The following is a 12,420-nucleotide window of genomic DNA, read 5'->3' on the forward strand; positions in this document are numbered from 1 at the left end:
TCTTTTTAAAAATTGCAGTTCAGAGACAGTATATGTGTGTTTGAGCGATCTTTAAAATTGAAATGAATTAATTGGTTGCAGGGGAGTCTGCGCATTCTGAAAAGGATTTACTTCAAATAATAACCAGTATTGCAGAGTAGAATTCTTTGCCAGTTCACATAGTGCTCACTGTCAGCGAGGTGGGGACGAGGTGGGGACGGATAGAGAAAGGGGTGAAGGGTGGAAAGAGAAAGGGGTGAAGGGTGGAAAGAGAAGTAGATAGCAAGGGAGAGCTTACTTACAGTCAAGAAGAAGGCAGAACTCAGTTTTGATTTTGATACTGATTTCAGACTTTCCTTCTACCGTATCGTGACTGTCACACAGTGTGCGGACATGGCAAAATCATCTAACACTGCTGTATATCAACAGCCATGATCAGAAACAAGTGGCTGGAATAAATTTCCAAACACTTGTAGTCCTTGCACTACACATACCAGACTATTTCCCCATTTGCTGAGCTTGAATGGAGAGAAAGGACCAATGGATACTTGCATGAGTTACGAGTAACACTCCATCAACTGAACCAGGGTATGGGCAGTGAGATCAAATCTAGGGGCAAATCTGACAAGGATAACTGAGGCATTCGACAGCCTGATGCAGTAGTTAGAACACTTCTCCACACGTGCAAAGCCTTGCTGTCCGGATTCATGCTATGCAGTCTTCAGTAGCCCTTGCTCGATTATGCGGGCATAATTTCTGGCATAATCTTCGGATTTTGTCTAAATATTATTCCCTGGCATAACAGAACTTCTGAGACCAGAAGTTCGGCATAACCCTTTAAAAGATGCTGGCTGAAGATTAATGCTCCGAGCATTTTAGGCATGTTACAGGAAATAACCTGGTGAATATTACCCCTTATAAGCCGTGCTGTCGTTTTGTCAGAATCGTTGTAACGTTGCAAAGTGCAACAAGAGTGCAAGGGTACAATATAGCACCATCATTGGCATAATTCCAGCATAATGTAGCATGATATTGATCACTGGCATAGTTTGGGCATAATGGAAAGCATAATTCAGCAATTTACCGAACATAATCCGCCAAGGGCTAGTCATGACAATAGCAGGGATGCATAGTTTGGCGAATCCCTCTCGTCAACCTTTACTCTGTTATTCTAGAGAACCTATGTATATGTACATGGACATGAGAAAATGGCGGCTGAACGCCGATATCTAGTCCCATGATAAGCGACTCTGCCCTGCTCTTTCTCTTTGTGCTGGTTGCTATAGAGACATGCATGACAAAATGGCTGAACGCAGCTGGTATCAGTAGCAGCACGGAGAGAGTGGAGAAATTACTGAAGACATTTTCTGTGGATGAGAAGAAGGGCGTTCCAGAATCTGACAAGGACACTCTCAGGTGGTTTCTGTCTGATCATCCACAAGAATTGTCTTTTCTCATTAGATGTCTCGGTAAGATCGTGAGTAATGACATCGGCATTGACCAATACATCAGACTCAGTGTTGATTCATCAAACCAGCACAGTAACTTTCTGGGCAGAAGAACACCCAGCCTACACTTTAGATAATGATGATCTAACCTTGGTTTACGAAGGGTCTAACTAGAAACAAAGATTTAGGAACACACGCATGCTTCTTCATGCTAAACTGCTGGAAAAGTCACCTATACTGAACGAATCATTTCTGTGAAGAATAAGAATGATGGGGATTTTTTTTTTTTTTTTTTTTTTTTTTTTTTAATTGAAAAACCACAAACCTTCAGACATGTGAATGTGCACATGATATACAGTGTACAGTATGTATGTATTGAGAAGGCAGCACGGAAACGGCAGTGGTGGTGAGGCCTGGGCAGCTCGTCCGACCGTGGGTCTCGGAGTCAACACTGGGCAGACGCACCGGGAAGGGGGGGGGGGGGGGTAGCTTAGGAGATAAGGGATGAAGCCAGCATGATCATAGTATGTAATGCATATGCAGAAGTAATAATGATGTTAATCTTAAAAACAATAGTGCGGGGGATGGAGTCTTCAAGGAAGGAACATCATAAGCCTAATGCCGTATAAGGCGATTAGCCCATTTTTCGGTGTTGGCCGTGATGATGTCGCATGTATTGTTATTTTCAATAATATCTTCAGGATTTAGCTTTCTAGCAGTAGATTGGCAGAATTTCGAGACGCCCTGCAAGGCAGTTTACTTGAAGCATGCATTTGCACATAATAATGAAGCATATACAATTATGCCATTCGCACAAGAGTCTCTATGCAGTCAACTTCGCTTATAACGACACTCGGTGGGGCACCAAAAAGGTGTCCTTATTCGCGAAGTGTCGTTATACCCGAAGTCTCATTATATGTATTACAGTGGGAGGGGACTTTGCTCTGGGCATGGATATTCTGTCGCTATTCGCGAATTGTCGTTATATCCGCAGTCGTTATTAGCCAAGTTGACTGTACATGTACTGTAAGTGCAATGTCAGGGAAAACTCATTTCCTGAGACACACGTTGAATTTGTATACACATCTGTGGCCCTTTCTCCGACTTCTTCCATTAATATCCTTAAAGATAACCGCAGTGATGCCGATTGCAAGCAAGCGTCGCCGTGCCAACATTCAGGACAATGCCTACTTATTCCAGAGGAAGACCTGACAGCAGCGTCCAAGGAGTACACTTGTGTTTGTAAAGGTGGTTTTAGTGGACAGTTTTGTGAGCAAGGTGAGTGGTTAGTGAGTTGCTGCTTATTCAAATGCAAGATCTTAACGTGAAGCAACTTGGAAGAATGAGTATGTATGCGAAGTGTATCGGGGGAAAGCATGCAGGGCGATAGTGCGGGTTCAAATCCTGGCTTCATATTCTGGTTTCATATTCGAACATACTGTCATGGCTTTAAAGATGCCGAAATACGGTATGTAATAGGCTACTAGTAGCTATTGTCTGGAAATTGGCTCCGTTCTGATTTAATGTCAAGCTTCATCCCATCCATCCCATATTGTATACATTCTATTTTAATTTTATTATATCAATATCTCATATTATATTATCACTCTTCTATATCGACCTCCACTAATTCTCGTGATCCTTGACTGGTCCTATATTACCCATATCGCCGTAATATCGACCGCTTATATCGACCACTTAGGCATTGTAATCTTTCGACTTTGGAGGGACTTAGAAAATTTCTCTCCACTTCAAAAAGAAAATTTGAAAGAGAGAAGACAAAGGAAGAGAACAAGCAGGATTTGAACCCACAACAGTATGAATCTCAAGCAACCCCTTATACCACCCAGCCACTGTGCTGCAGATGCTGAACCCTGTTGTTCTTACAGTCTTGTACCCAAAATAGGCAACATCCTATGTACACTATAGTACAAATGCTATACTAAAAAGGTTAAAATAGCTCCTAAAAGTTCAAATTCTGGGGTTATGGCAAAGCAATCGTGATAAATAGGATATTGACCTCGACTTCGGTCTATATGGGAAATATAGGCCTCGTAAAAGACCTCGGCGGACCCCGGTCTTTTACTCGGCCTATATTTCCCATATAGACCTCGTCTTGGTCAATATCCTATATGTATTTCGTTGAGATTGCCAATAATGTACTCAAGTAGACATATGAGCGATTGTCAACCATGGCACGTACATGTTAATGCAAATCATCCAATTATAAATGGGCCTATTGCTAAATGGTTTTGCTTCTTTATTTAAAGTCTACAATGCCTAAGGATTTGCCCAGGATCCTTTGACGGGAAATACAAGGGCTCTCTGTGTTTGATTATTGGGGCAGATTTCCAGACGGTGCCCAATTCACGCTCTTGTTTCCATTTTTGAATGCAAATACATTTTCTAGGTGCGATTACAGTGTTGAGTCAACGTGTGGAGATGCTGGAGCATAACCTGTCAGCACTTGAGCGGGTGAGGTGAACAGCTGACCTACTGTGCATAATTCGAAGTATGAAAGCAGGGTGTCTGCACCCCACGCCATTTACACCAAGACAAGTTGCTATGGAAACCTCAGCAAATCTAACACCTTTCATACACAATTTTCTGTGTTGCCTTGCTGTTTTTCTGTGGTCCTTGTTATAAATGAGCTAACGCCATTATTGAACCAAAAATGAGTCAAAGTGACATCCAAGCGGACAGCTTCTCTTACCTGTATGCCGACAGCTCAGCACTCCACACAGTCTGAACCTACCCTGGCTGTTACCACAACTCTGTATAAATCAGATCAGAACCGAAAGTGATGCTAGGTCTCTCAGGCAATGTACTCATAAAGCACTTTTATTAAAGCAATAAATAGAAGTAACTCTGCCGGCATCACCATGCATCAACGAAGTCAAATGTTTTCCAGGCTCGATTTTCATGTCACTATCATCAGTGGAATATATCGTGACTGAAGTGAAGGCAAGCCAAGCAAAAATACAATGATTAGGTCGGCGTTAACAATGTGATCAAACATAAAACTCGAGGAGGAGGATGGAGCAGAGGAAGAGTAACTGTTGAAGATTGACACGGGTTATTGGATACTAGGATGACATGGATGGTGGTGCTGCTGATGATGGTGATGTTGAGTTGGATAGAGATGGTGATCGTCAGACGTCTGCTGTGTTTTGGCATTTGTTATCTCACCCTAAGTGTCTGCTTTTCTTCCCATCTTTTCCTCTGTTGGCTGGCCTGCAGAAATCAAGAATTAAGGCCAAGAAGTTAAGAAATGTTACAACGCTACTCCAGGTAATGGTTTGAACATATTCCATTAGCTCTACTTGCTTTGGTGGCAAGGATGCGGCCAGCGACGCTTCGCCCCAAGTCTTTCCTGGCTCTTGGTTGTGAGATTTACCACCTCACGTTTGCAGCTAGGCACTGCATCTGTTTCTTTTGGCCGCCACCGGTGGTAGCTCAGATGTGCGATCTTCACTTTACAGCTTAGACATACCTAACATTAGGAATTAGGCAGGAATGCTAGTAGGGGGGGGGGGGGAGGCGGTCTAAGATCATGATTGAGAAATAGAGAGTACCAGGTTCAAGTCCTATTTCGAAGCGGGAGGATATTTTCCAGCCGTGCTGCGAGCCACAGTTAATTGTGAACCTGGCACGAGGGAAACATGGATGTAGTGAATGGGATTTCCGGTCTTTGACCACTTTGTGGTGGGTCTGATCTGCTCATCTCCCAATGCTTTGAGGAGCTGAATCTGCGCCTTGATCCTAGAGGGTGGTGGCGTTCCTGCGGATGCAGAAAACTCGGCTTCCAGCCGAATCTCACGCGAACCGGGAATTTATTATTATGATTTTTAGACGTACATGTGCCTTATGCAGCTTTTAGTGATGAACATGCAATGTATACAGAAAACTAATTGGCAGAAAACAATCCCTCAGTGACATAGTCATTAAAAGGTCCCCGCTAATTTGCTTCATTCTCTTTGGCAGGGTTCTGAAAAGAAAGTTTCACTCCTTCAGCAAATCGAGGACTGTCTGCAGTTCAATCTCGAGGAAAGTTTTGACTGATCCTAGGAAACTCGAGAAAAGAGACCACGAATGTTAGTGTAGTCTGCGGTGACGACTGTACCATCGCTGGCCCAGTGCAAGGGTCCCTGGTGTGAGTCTTGGCGGTGGTCAATTTTTTCTTCTGATTGTGCTAACGAAGAGTATCTGAAACCCGAGATTAAGGTACTCTTGTTCCAGATGAGGAATGATGTGATGGTGGCAATCAGATCAAATGTCTCGCCATTGTCAACTAGTGCTGTAACTTGCAAGCTTTATTTCTTGTGTTGACCGCTCTTACGTTTGTCTCAATGCAGAACTCAGACGGGAGAGCAGCACGTCTTGAGCAAGCATTGGACCAGCTCCACACTGAGTTTGAGGTAAGTCGGTGGACAAGCAGTCTGCGAGGGGAAGGAGGGTTTGTGGAATGCAAGTCACATCTGACGTAAAATGGTGGTTAGCAATTATATGCCCGTGCTCTAGTTTCAGTAAAGAGAATGAGAAATCACGTTCATGCACATATGGATTGCTTGTCCTGGTAGCCTGGGGCCTAGCAATGCAATATTCAAGCTACCTGACCTCAATGTACACAAGTTATGGGTTAGTTCTAGTTTGTACACATCCCTCCCCTTTTCTCATGTGCTGTAATATTCACAAATGACTCTACTTCTGTGATGATTGTGTAGCAATCTGTCGACTTTGTTCATTTCAGAGCTCAAATGCAAGCGTGCAACGAACTTTGGGCCAGCTTCAAACCAAGTTTGAGGTAGGTTAAGGGACAGATAGAAAGATTCATTTTTTAAGAATCTGCAAGTCACGCCAAGCTTGCTGTTCGAAGTGACAGAATTCTGACTGTGATAACCACTACGAGAGAGCTTTAAAGCTCAGGCCCTACGCTATGCTTTTTGCCTAGCTCATCATGAATGTTATTCGAACTGACGGAAATGTTTTCGCAATACAATGATGTAGCCGATAAAGTAACGTATTTTGCCTAACGGCATAGATTGCATAGATGACGGCCCTATGCCAACGGACCGCAGTCACCGCATACCGAACCAGTTCTGTCATGATCACATCTTTTCTCCTGCCGACTGGATGCCTGTTCAGCAGTCTCTTGCTGTCGACGCATTTTTCACGAAGTCGGCGGGTCTCCAAACGACGGGATATTTGCTCCATTTTTTCTTGTTGCTGGTGTAGGCTTTCGCAAGCACGGCAACTCTCGAGGCAGCGGTACCTCTCTACTCCCATCTTCTACTTTCTGTGAAGGCATTCCTGCCGTCGCCATCTGCTCAGAGCTTCAACACTGTCACCCCTATAGCGCCAGGCATGCCCGACGACACAACAAATAATTGCCGAATTAAAAAGCTGTGTGGACCCTGGCTAGCGCCAGACGTTACTCAAGTAACGTCTTTTGCATAGCTACGGGAATAATCCTTCGCGTATAATCATTGAGAACCATCAGCATACCATATAATGGTATGCTGATGGTTCTCAATAACTAAAGCGACATATGCCCGTTTTACTGCCAGTTTCTGGCTCAGGTATGGGATATGATCAAGCTGTGTAATTTTACTCATAGCTTCATGATTTATGTTTCATGATTGTTGTGTTTTGTATTGGTCTATGTGCTGCTATTCTTCAACAGAGCTCAGAGAGAAACCTAAGACAAGACCTAAGTACTGTCAAGTCAAGTTTGCGGGTATGCGGTTTGTGAGAGAAAACATGCTTAGAGATAGTATTATAATTATTGAAATGGCACATACCTATTTTACTGCCAATGTCTGGTGTCTGGCTCAGTAAAATTTGATAAGACAATTCGGGCTCAGTGAAATTTGATATGATCAACCGTTGTCTGATGAGGCGCATAGCGTAGCATGATGTTTCGTGTATCTGATGGTTGTTGTGTGTTGTATTGGTCTATGGACTGTTATCCTTCAACAGAGCTCAGAGAGAAATTCTGCCAACCTAAGACAAGAACTAAATGCTGTCAAGTCAAGTTTGCGGGTATGTGGTTCGTGAGAGAAAACATGGCTAGGGATAATATTGTATCACGTGAATCATGTCTCTTAGCAACAGCTGAACTTCTACACGACCTGCCATACCTTTCCACGCCCCCCCCCCCCCTCCCCCTCATCAGAATATGGGCACATACTCTGCTGTACAATGTATGCAGAGGTATAGTACATATGTGAAAACATAGCCAGTATTTACAGCTTGCAGAATACAGTACTGAGTACCTGGTATTGGACACATCCAGAGGTTGTATGGTGCCTATATACTTAGTGATAAAGCAGTCGGCCAGTAACCGAGAGGCCCTCCCTCCCTACTTTGATCCCCAGTAGGTGTGACCTGACCTATTTTGGCTCAGGTCACTCAAGCGCTTCAATTTAAATGAAATCTTTCCATACAGCTACCGACAACAAACAATGAGATGCACAAGAGCATGCGTTCGGTGAAGACACCAGCAATCCGAAGAAGATCGCTAAGAATCTAGGTATAGATAACAGAATGGACATATGGCATTCAATTGACCGTAACTTTGGTGTCTCTCAATGGATTTGAGTGAAATTTTCACCACACACTCCTGCCACTATGCTGGCCCTCTGGACATGATTTAAAGCAGCCTACCCATAAATTTCGTATGGTATTCAATTGACCGTAAATTTGGTATCTCTCATTGGATTTGAGTGACATTTTCACCACACATTCCTGCCACTATACTGGCCCTCTGGACATGATTTTGTCCACACTTTCAAAAGAATGGGCAAGAAAATGTGAAAAATTGTACAAGTAAATCCATTTGTTTGGCTCCTGGGTACGGGTGGCTCGCACACCGTGGCACTGTGCCGGAATTTTGAGTGTTTCCGGCCTGAAAACCCTGTCAGTGAGGCGCAGGAATTTTTAAAAAACTTCTTAAAAAACTTCTTGCGCCTCACTGACAGGCTTTTCAGGCCGGAAACACTCAAAATTCCGGCACAGTGCCACGGTGTGCGAGCCACCCGTACCCAGGAGCCAAACAAATGCATTTACAATTTTTAACATTGTCTTGCCCATTATTTTGATAGTGTGGACACGATTTACTTAGATGTATTACTGAAATGAAAAAGAAAGTCATCATCACTGTAGATTAGGACCAACACTAATTTGAACTCGGATGTTGAGCCAATGAAATCCTGGATAAATAGAGGAAGGACACAATGTTACGAGTTATGACCTCCTCGGGTCATTGAATGTCCCAGCACTCTTTGTCAGTTTTGTACCCTGTGGTCGAACTTGCTGACTGTGCATTATCTGGTTACATTGGTGGACAGTTGGTCATAGCTCGTACACGTTTGTCTTTCCTCTATTTATCCAAGAACCAGCACTACTATAGCTCTGCAAGACTGCTTGTACAAATCAGAGAATATACTGTACATCAAATTGCTTCTGCGCCTTTTTCAATACCACCACCTCCGTCGGCACCACTACTCGTCACCATCATGGTTTAAGTCGCTTTATTTGCAAACATTATTTGTCTGAATGTACACAGCAGGCTGTGGAGCTTCATCACATTCGGGAACTAGTATTAGAAGTGTAAAGCGGGCTCGGTTTTGGAGAAAGGCATATCATAATAATTGTTATCATCATTCATTGGAAACGGCGATGGTATGTGGATAAACTGAATGCAGTTCAGAATACTATTACTAATAATTATCTACTTGGATAGAAAAGAAGGACACGATGTTACGAGTCATGACTACCTGCCCACCGAAGTACTCAGATCTTACAGGAAAGGAAGGCCCTGCAGCCCTACATGCTAAATGAATATTGAGCAGTGAGCCATGCTACCCGTACTTGATAACCGGATAATCAGATCATAAACAGTCAGAAAACCATAACTAGTAACACTTCGTCTTTCGTTTTCATCCATGGTTACATTGGGTCACCATCCGTGTTCAAATACTATCTCTTTGTCGTTCTCTGGTTTGTGTTAGGCTGAAGGCCAGCAGTGCAATCGATTCTCACTCGGATACAAGTATCAAGCTGTTCATCACGCCAACCGCGCAAATGTTCAACAAATTTCATCGATGACGTTCAACAAGAAGCAGCAGCAGAGTCTTCTACGCATTACCTTCTCCAGCAATATTGGTGTACAAGGCAGAAAGAAAGGAGCGAGGTGGTTTGTGAGGTTCGATGGAAAACGAGTGCACTCAGCCAGAAAAGCTTGATATTTTTGCATACAGGCAGATGAATAACACTTTGTATATTCCTAGCGTGCTGACTGGAGTATGCAGTGCTACAAGCGCAGGTACTATCGGAAAAGGACACCATGACATTTCAGTGCATGTCGAAATTACTTAAAGGTCGCAGGAGCCGCAGTAAGGTCTGGGTATGGATCTCTGGGATATTTTTGAAGTTGTTGAGATTTGTCCGCCATACTGACAAGTGATCTCTTTTGGCTAATATGTAGTTCGTTTCAGAATGTTATCTTTCCTTCTCTCTCTCTCTATCTCTGTATCCCGCTCTCCCTCTCTCTCTCTCTCTCTCTCTCTCTCTCTCTCTCTCTCTCTCTCTCTCTCTCTCTCTCTCTCTCTCTCTCTCTCTCTCTCTCTCTCTCTCTCTCTCTCTCTCTCTCTCTCTCTCTCTCTCTCACTCACTCTCTCTTTCTTTCTCTCTCCTCTCTGTCTCTCTCTCTCTCTCTCTCTCTCTATCTATCTATCTATCTATCTATCTATCTTCTTCTCTCTCTATCTATCTATCTTTCTCTCTCTTACTTTCTCTCTCTCTATCTCCCTCTCTCTCTCTCTCTCTCTCTCTCTCTCTCTCTTTCTCTCTCTCTTCTCTCTCTCTCTCTATCTATCTCTCTCTCTCTCTCTCTCTCTCTCTCTCTCTCTCTCCTCTCTCTCTCTCTCTCTCTCTCTCTCTCTCTCTCTCTCTCTCTCTCTCTCTCTCTCTCTCTCTCTCTATCTATCTATCTATCTATCTATCTATCTCTCTCTCTCTCTCTCTCTCTCTCTCTCTCCTGTTCCCTCGCTCTCATGTCTCTTTCTTTCAATGTCACTCCGAGGCTCTACCTGTGTGTCTGTCTTTGTGAATTTGATCAGATTCTCAATTTTTGTCTCTTATGCGCGTGCGTGGTGTTGCAATTGGGCAACATTTTATGCATTTACTGACTATTGCTGAGCATGCCGTACATATATAACACTATCCTTTTCATAAACCTTTTTATAGACCATGGAATTTTTGCATTACCTTTGATCTGAGCAAAATACATTCATCTATCTGTTGTGACTACGCAAAATGTCCACTACGTACATTTAGTAAGTACATGTACTCAGATGGTGAGCCAAGGAAAATATTGGAATGGAAACAAAGAAAATGATGCGGCACAAGTTATGCGTTAGAGTCCACCAACTATACCAGGTTTTGAATAGTCAGATGTGCACAAGGTAGCAGCAGACTGACAAGGAGTACTGAGGCATTCCACGGAAAGGAAGTGAGCTTGAGCACTGCTCAATAGCGCTAACCAACGGCCTTCTAACTTGAAAGGCTCTTGGATATTAGTGATAATTCCAAAGAGGGGGGGAAGGTAAACGCCATCAAGCCGAACACAAGCTACATTCCAAGGCACAGTGGAATGCTGACTTGGTTCTATAACGGGACGGTAGGACCATTGGATAATACGGTCTAACCACAAGTCGACAATGCAACTCTCTCGCTCCCTCTCCTCTCTCTCTCTCTCTCTCTCTCTCTCTCTCTCTCTCTCTCTCTCTCTCTCTCTCTCTCTCTCTCTCTCTCTCTCTCTCTCTCTCTCTCTCTCTCTCTCTCTCTCTCTCTCTCTCTCTCTCTCTCTCCTCTCTCTCGCTGTCTCTCTCTTTCTCTCTCTCTCGCTCTCCCTCCCCCACCCACTCTTGGTGCGTCTAGGTGGCCATGAAGTCGAGACCCTAGGTCGACGAAGCTCCTTAAACCTCACCACCACCGCCACGAGGTCTTTGTAAAAAAGGAAAGAAAAAAGAAGAAAAAAAGCAACAATCACCCAACTTGGGAGGCTCAGTTTTATCAAAGATAGGACATGAAAGGGGAAGCTTCGCGAGGATGAATTGTAACAAACCGAATGTCGATATCCTACTGACTGTTCAAAACCAAATATTTAGTTGGTGGACTTAACGCATAACTTGTGCCCCGCCGTTTTCTTTGTTTCCATTATTTAAATGTTCCCTTCTTATCAAAATATTACAGGGAACGATTGAAATAAACTGAGAGACTACGAGACTACTCGTACAACTAAAAAGAAAATATGTTCAGAGATACAGCACTCCACTGAATTATGTTACGTAGGAAGTGCGAGCGTGAACACATCTTTCCAAGCCGTGCGGGAGGGCCTGCTCGCTAAAAGCGAGCTGAGATCCCAGGTGTCAAGGGCTCCGAGATTTTCCAGGATCGTGATGCGTAGAAATTCCACTCGCCTCTTGTCAACGTGCAGAAGGAGCCACTATCCACGAAATATGTTGTGATATTGCTCCAGCCCAGTCTGCAGGCTGTACTGCGGCGATCGACTTGTTGTCGTTTAGGATAGAAGTGAAAGTTTAGTAGTGCTATTCAATAAATAATTATTTGTGCAACCTGGCTCAGTACACATCCTTTTCCAGGAAATTTCCGATGCGAAACATAGCTAGCTTGGTGTGGCCCAACCATGTCTAGCACGCTATGTTCTGAAGGTGCTCAGATGTCATGAATCTACTACATGTACCAGTACTACTGCTAGGACATGTGGAGCGTTCGTATAAGGCCATCATTTTTTATATCTATGTTTCGCGTCAGTTCAACTTCCTGAATCATATGCGAGAGGTGGAAAAAATAAAAAATTGCAAAATAATAAAAAAAGCTCATCAGAGGTGTACATTGCACAATAGCTCGTGCATGGTGTACATCCGAAAGAAATATCGTACATCGAAGCACAACATCTGCATCACTT

At 43.6% G+C, this 12,420-nt stretch overlaps 1 protein-coding gene across 2 annotated transcripts in view; it reads left to right on the plus strand.

Moving 5' to 3' along the window:
- Positions 1 to 12,420, plus strand: part of LOC135826021 (myosin-15-like) — a 226,453-nt gene that overhangs the window by 50,233 nt on the left and 163,800 nt on the right. The window lies entirely within an intron of this gene.

The sequence above is a fragment of the Sycon ciliatum genome, chromosome 10 (genome assembly GCF_964019385.1).
Source record: "Sycon ciliatum chromosome 10, ocSycCili1.1, whole genome shotgun sequence".
Taxonomy (NCBI): Eukaryota; Metazoa; Porifera; class Calcarea; order Leucosolenida; family Sycettidae; genus Sycon; species Sycon ciliatum.